Source organism: Nannospalax galili, unplaced genomic scaffold (genome assembly GCF_000622305.1).
Source record: "Nannospalax galili isolate Female #2095 unplaced genomic scaffold, S.galili_v1.0 scaffold139, whole genome shotgun sequence".
Taxonomy (NCBI): domain Eukaryota; kingdom Metazoa; phylum Chordata; class Mammalia; order Rodentia; family Spalacidae; genus Nannospalax; species Nannospalax galili.
This window is the reverse complement of record NW_008345884.1, coordinates 1,930,798-1,937,940: the sequence shown is the minus strand read 5'-3', so window position 1 is coordinate 1,937,940 and position 7,143 is coordinate 1,930,798. Positions and strand designations below refer to the sequence as shown.

Below are 7,143 nucleotides of genomic sequence, written 5' to 3'. Positions count from 1 at the left end.
AGAGGCAGGCAGATCTCTGTGAGTTTGAGGCAAGCCTGGTCTACATAGCAAGTTCCAGGCCAGCTGGGCCTATAGGGAGACCTTTCTCAGAAAGTCAAAAAAAAAAAACAAAATCCTGAAAAGTTAAGCCAGCTCTTAAAAGTCCATTATGTAACTCCATGCCACCACTGACATACGCATGGCAAAGCCACCATCATCTGAAATGTAAACTTTTTTTTTTTTTTGTATTTTTGAGACAGGGTCTACCAGTAGCCCCAGCTGTCCTGGAACTCACTATGTAGACCAGGCTGGGCTCGAACTCACAAAGATCCACCTGCCTCTGCCTCCTAAGTGCTGGGATTAAAGGCGTGTACCATCATGCCCAGCTAAACTTTTGTTTTTAATATAGGGTATTGCTATGTAACCCAGACTATCCTCAAATTCCTGACCTCAAACTCAAGGTCCTCCTACCTCAATCTCCCAAATCCTAGGATTAGGTGGGCTGAGATTATGTGTGCTGGGACTGCCCCCCTCCCCCCTGCAATCCTCCTTTCTGATAGGTTTATCTGAGAACTGAAGAAGTATCTTTTCCTGATGAGTCCACCTCTCTCCACATTTTCTGTATATAAACTGAGCCATTCATCCTGATTATAAATGCTGGCTTGTTTTAGATTTTGTAAACAGAATACAGTGTAATACAAGTTAGGTTGTCTTGCTCGAGAAACTACTCTGGTCTGGACTGTGGAAGGAAAACAAGCAGTTCAGTGGAACTAGGTTCTTAGGTTCTAGTCCAATTAAACTAGGTTCTTATTAGGAAAACAAAAGATAAAATGATAGTTTTAGAACTTTTATAATACAGAGCACCTGAATTATCAGATACCCTAAGTCAGGCTGTCAACTAGGTTGCTATCAGGAGGCTAAAGAACAGATTGAGGCTTGGGAGGCAGAGGCAGGCAATTTCTTTGAGGTCAAGGCCAGCCTAGTCTACAAAGAGAGTTCCAGGCCAGCTGGGGCTACAGGGAGGCCCTGTCTCAAAAAGACCAAAAAGAACAGACTGAGGATAAAAAGTGTCCATTATAACAACTGCAGTATTTTCTGCATTCTAAGATGCATTTCCCCTCACTTTCTACTAACCTGTCAGACTGGGATGCTGTCTGGCAACCGTCAGTCAGGTGGTAGCAACTGCCTGTGCATGTGCATCAAAACATGCAGCATGAGAGCCAGAGAGATGACTCATCAGGCAAAGACGCTTGCCACCAAGCCTGGTGACCTGAGTTCAGCCACTGGAACCCACATAAAGGTGGAAGGAGAACCAATTCCGAAAGTTGTCCTCTCACCCTCACGTGTGGCGCTCGCATGCGCATGCACACACACAGTCACACACATGCACACTAAAGTAAAATAAACTTGTAGAATGGCTACTAGCAGCTTGGCCATTCAATTCCCTTAAGAAATTCCTCATCACTAACATTCTTGACTGTCAGAAGTCTGGCTTTTTACTCTCCTAGCAAGCTAATAAATAATTCTGTTAGTGTGTGATGAATGCTGTCAGAAAACACAAAATAAATATTTAGGCTTTAGCCCTCTTTTTATTTATGTATTATTGTGTGTGTATGCATGACATGTGTGAGCATGTGCTAGATAGATTTAGTTGTCAACTTGACACATCTGCGTAGAGGGAATCTCAACTGAAGAACTGCTTCCATTGGACTGGCCTGTGGCCATGTCTATGGGGCATTTTCTTGAATGTTAAGTGATGTGGGAGGGCCCAGCCCACTGTGGGCAGTCCCACCCCTGGGAAGGAGGTCTTGTGTTGTACAAGAAAGCAAGCTGAGCACGGGCCGGGAGAGCAAACCAGTAAGTGGCTTACCTCCATGGTCTGTGATCCAAGTTCCTGCCCTGAGTTCCTACCCTGACTTCCCTCAGTGATAGACTGTGACCTGGGACATGTAAGATGAAATAGACCCTTTCCTCCCAAGTTGGTTTCAGTCATTGTTTTTTTGTTTTTTTTTTTGTCTTGAAAGAGAGTGCCCCTCAGACCCCCTCCCTATCCTCTGAGAAAAAGCTGCCCTCCACCTGACTCTGGAAATCCCCTTCATTGTTCAAACCCTTTCCTGGTATCTGTTTATGATTTCTATGGAAATGGTCTGGGGCAGAAGAGATAGAACATTCTGCCCCAGGTAAGCTAGCCAATGGTTGTATAGGTAAAGTCTCTGGAAACCAGCCCTAGATTGTTCCAATCCTTTCCTGGTTATTCTGTGTATAGTTTCTATGGACATCCCCTGCTCTGTGGTTTTTGTGATTTTTTCCTGCTTAAAAGCCCTGTGTTTTCACTGCTCAGGGTCACAGTACAGCTTCCAAGACTGTGTCCCCAGCTGGTTGGCCTCAATAAAGCACTTCTGTTTACTGAGACTCAGTATCCGAGTGGTCAATTTGGGGAATTCCTTGGACCCCAAACATTTTGGGGGGCTCGTCTGGGATTCCCTGAAAACCCTCAGTCTGTTTTCCTGTCTTTTTCTGCCCTCCATCTGGGACCTAGAGACTTCAGTTCTGATTCCTCCCATGGTGAGTCTGTTTTGGGTTTTGTTCTGAGTGGACTTCTGGGGGCTCAAAGGAGAGAAACTGTAACTCCAGTTCCAGGAAGACCAATGCCCTCTTCTGGCCTCTGTAGGCATTTCACACACAATGTGCACTTACACACATATAGGCAAAGTACTCATACACATAAATAAAAATGAATATTAAAAAGTCCAGCTAGCCAAAGTCATCAATATATTCAATGCAATCCCTGTCAAAATACCAACAACATTCTTCATGCACCTAGAAAAAAAATCCTAAAATTCATAGGGGAGTACAAGACTCCTAATAGCCAAGTTAATGTTGAGTGAAAAAAGCAAAGCTGGCAGCCTCACAGCACCTGATCTTTAGACAGACCTCAGAAACATAGTAACAAAACAGCACTGTATTATCACCCAGACACACTTACCAATAGAACAGACTACTCAGAAATAACCCCATACATCACAACCAATTTAGTTTGTGTTGCTTTTGTGTTTTGTTTGTGACAGGGTCTCCCTATATAGCCCTGGCTGGCCTGAAACTCAGCTGTGTAGACCTGATTGGCCTTGAAATCACAGAGATCTGCCTGCCTCTGCCTCGTGAGTGCTGGGATTAAAGGCATGCACCACCATGCCCAGCAGGCAACTGATCTTTTTTTTTTTCCTTTTTGAGACAGTTTCCCTGTAGTCCCAGCTGGTTTGGAACTCACTATGTAGACCAGGTTGGCCTTGAAGTCCCAAGATTTTCCTGCCTCTGCCTCCCAAGTGCTGGAGTTAAAAGCATTCACCACCACGCCTGGCAGGAAACTGATTCTTTTTTTTTTTTTTTTTTTTTTTTGTCTTTTTGAGACAGGGTCTCCCTGTAGCCCCAGCTGTCCTGGAACTCACTATGTAGACCAGGCTGGCCTTAAACTCACAGAGATCCACCTGCCTCTGCCTCTCAAGTGCTGGGATTAAAGGTATGCACCACCTTGCCTGGCTTGAAACTGATTCTTAATAAAGGTGCCAGGAACATAAAAAAGACAGACTTTTCAACAAATGGTGCTAGGAAAACTGGATATTTAGTGAAGATGAAACTGACCACTATTTTAAAAAACAACTCAGGGCTGGCAAAATGATTCAGCAGGTAAGGTTGCTTGCTGCCAAGCCTGATAACCTGGGTTGATCCTGTGAACCCACATGGTGGAATTAGAGAACCAAATGCCAGGAAGGTGTCATCTGACCTTTACATGTGAGTTCTGGAATGTGCACCAACACACAAAGCAATGGATAAATGTGAAAAACAACAATAATGGATCAAAGATGTTAATATAACACCTAAAATTCTAAAACAACTATGAGAAAAAATATGGAAACTACTTAAAGATACTGCTACAAGCAAGTATTTTTCTGGATAGACCTCCAAAAGCATAGAAAAGAAGAAAAAAAGGCAACTTGATTTACATGAAAGTAAAATGTTTCTTCATAGTAAACAAAAGCAGAGTCAACTTACAGAATGGGAGAAAATATTTGCCAGTTATTTATGACAGAAGACCAATATCCAGAATATTGGTAAAGAGTTGAAAATAATGCAACAAGAAAAACAAGAAAAACAGGTAATTCCGTTACCTCAGAGGATGAACTTGTACTGAGGAACATTAGGAAACACTAACTTGATTTGATGGACCTTAACATAAATGACAGAATGCATGAAATCCAGTTGGGGGGGGCTATGGGAGGGTGCCAGTGGGGAAGGAGGTATAAAGAGCACTAAGATGTTGCCTATGAAATACACAAAAATTCAATTAAAAAATATATTAAGCCAGGTGTGGTGGCACATGCCTTTAATCCCAGAACTCGGGAGGCAGAGGCAGGCAGATCTCTGTGAGTTCAAGGCCAGTCTGATCTACATAGTGAGTTCCAGGACAGCTGGGGCTACAGGGAGACCCTGTCTCAAAAAGACAGAAAAAAAAATTGGGTTACAATAACTGTAGCAAAAACTTCAGGTATCTTTCTTACTATGAGTAATGAGAAATAATAGTAAGGTAAGGTTTTGAAGACAGGGTTAAAAATTTTAAGCATTATTAATACACAAAGGATATTTACATAGTGAGTTCCAGGACAGCTGGGGCTACAGGGAGACTTTGTCTCAAAAAGACCAAAAAAGAATAAAAGGGCAAATGAGGGGCTAAAGAAATGGTTCAGTGGTTAAGAGCACTGGCTGCTCATGCAGAGGACCTGGGTTTGGTTCCCAGCACTCACATGACAGCTAACAACCATCAATAACTCTACTGCCAGGGGATCCATCGCCCTCTTCTGGCGACCGCGGGCGTTGCATGATCGGGTGCACTTACATACAGCCAAAATATTCATACACATAAAAATAAATAAGTCAAGAAAAGGGGAAAATACTCTTAATAGATATTTCTCAAGAGACGAAATATAGTCAATATAAATAAAAAACATGCTGAATAGGAAAATGCATTTCTTCAGTCTGTGGAGGGCAGTCAACCCCTTTCTTTTAGGTCTATGGAGGTCTCCTCTAGGGAGGTGACAGCCAATGGATAAGGTATGTGCTCTTAAAATAGCGCCTCTGAAAGGCTCTTTACAACACTACAATGTCCGGGAACTCAAAAGACTAGTGTCTGAGGAAGGCCTGGACCGAGCAGGTGCTGCCAAGGGACCGCTGAAGTAAGAGAGGGAGGCCAGGAGAGGGGGCAGAAGAAGGGAATCCCCAGCGGATGCTAGAGGCACACAGGTCAGGCCGGGGTGCTGGAGACGAGGAGCCGGGCGCAGAAAGCAGGCGCCAGGTTCCCGCCCTCTCGGGCAGCACGGAGCATGCGCATTGGGCCACTCCGCCCCCTTGTCTCTAGGACGCGGCTGGCCTGCTGGGCGTCCCACGGGGTGGGACTGGGCTGTCCAGCTGCGCCCTGGGCTCTCGCCCTCCCGGGGAGGTAACTGCCGCGGAATCGGGCCACGTGGTCCGCGGTCTCCCCACAGCCTCGGATCTTGCTATCCCGGACCGCCCTCTTCCCCGCGGTCGCCCGGACCTGCCCGCCCTTCTCTCCCGAGCTCTTCCAGGCCTTCCCCGCCGGGTCCCCAGCACCCCTCGAGCTGTCCCTGGCATCTCCCAGGGGTCTCCGGTACCCGCGGTGTCCCCAGCACCTCTTAAGGGTCCGTTTTGACCTTAGCCAGTGACGAACGACGTGAGCAAGGAGGGATGGACGCAGTTTCCTAGTCTCGGTGGCGGAAACCGCAGAACTTGATTTATTCTCTTGGAATTGCATTCGCCGATTTGTTTTAAATAAAGGTACTCTTTTTTTTTTCCCCATCCCCATAGACTTAACGTATTACCCTGCTGATATATTTTGTGTGATTGAGCCTATTTTTCTTTATTCTTCTATGAAGTTTCCTGTTTTGCGATGCTTACTGTGTTATCTATACAGTAGCGTCAGTGTTTTGAGAGGCTTTGCAGTAGGCAGCAGAAGAGATCCTTGCTGTGTACCAGGAGGTAATTTTTAGACTTGTAAATGATGAACTGTTATGCATTCGATCCTGTATCTTGAAAATTTTGAGATCTTGAAGTGATTTGCTTTTTTTAAAAAAAAATTTATTTTTATTTTATGTGTATGCGTGTATTGCCTGCATGTAGGTAAGTGCACCTGTGTCGTGCAATGCCTGCGGAGGTCAGAAGAGGTTGTCGGATCCCCTGGGACTGGACAGTTGTTAGCTGCCATGTGGGTGCTGGGATTCGAACCCAGGTCTTCTGCAAGAACAACCAGTGTTCTTAACTGTTGAGCCATCTCTCCAGCCCCGTGACTGGCTTTTTAACCTTAACATTTTACCTGCAAAATTTAAGTGTACATCTGGAGAATTTTAAACAAATCATTGGCAGATTAAATACTTAAGTGTATACCATATCCTTCACATCCAGGAGTGGTATGGACTCATTTTTTAAAAATATAACTGTAATAGAATTAGCACACAAAACCCAAACTGACATCAGTTGCATTCTCTCTAGTACGGTCTATTAGAATAGTCACCAATAGAATCTAATGCAAATAGCCCACTTTTCATCAATGTTCTATTGATTTATATGAATCCAATCTTCTATTTTAATTCTTGGATTTTTTTTAATCCATTAGAATAGTTTAATGTTCATATTGTCCTCAGTTTGGTCAATTGAAATTCCCTTTCAGAATGATTTCTGTGTCCTCCCTCTTCCTGGACTCCAGCATACAGTGCTGCACTGTCCCTCTGAGAGATCATCCTCCGAAGGTTATTCCAGTAAGGGGCCATTCTGTAGATTCCATTCCTCATACCCTGACTGGGTTCTGACTCTGCATTCACACTGTGGTTCCACTTGAGTATCTTCTTCACTCTGCTTCAGCTCTGTGAGCCTCTACCAGAAGTATCCCTACACTTAAGTATGGAATGGGACTTGCCAGGCTCATCTTACTTTGGGCTGTCCCCAGGCTGTTTGTTTGTTTATTTATTTATTTATTTGTTTGTTTGTTTATTGTGCTGGGGATTGAATTTAGGAACTGTTACATGCCAAGCAAGTGCTCTACCACTGAACTGTATCCCTCTCCCTCTTAATATTTTACATTTTGAAACAGAGTTTGTT

At 44.2% G+C, this 7,143-nt stretch overlaps 1 protein-coding gene across 1 annotated transcript in view; it reads left to right on the top strand.

Moving 5' to 3' along the window:
* Nucleotides 1-5,406: 5,406 nt before the first annotated feature.
* Nucleotides 5,407-7,143, top strand: part of Cplane1 (ciliogenesis and planar polarity effector 1) — a 135,699-nt gene continuing 133,962 nt past the window's right edge. The window contains exon 1 of the mRNA XM_029567798.1: nucleotides 5,407-5,826. The gene's annotated coding sequence lies outside the window, so the exon portion shown is untranslated. The remainder of the gene's footprint in view (nucleotides 5,827-7,143) is intronic.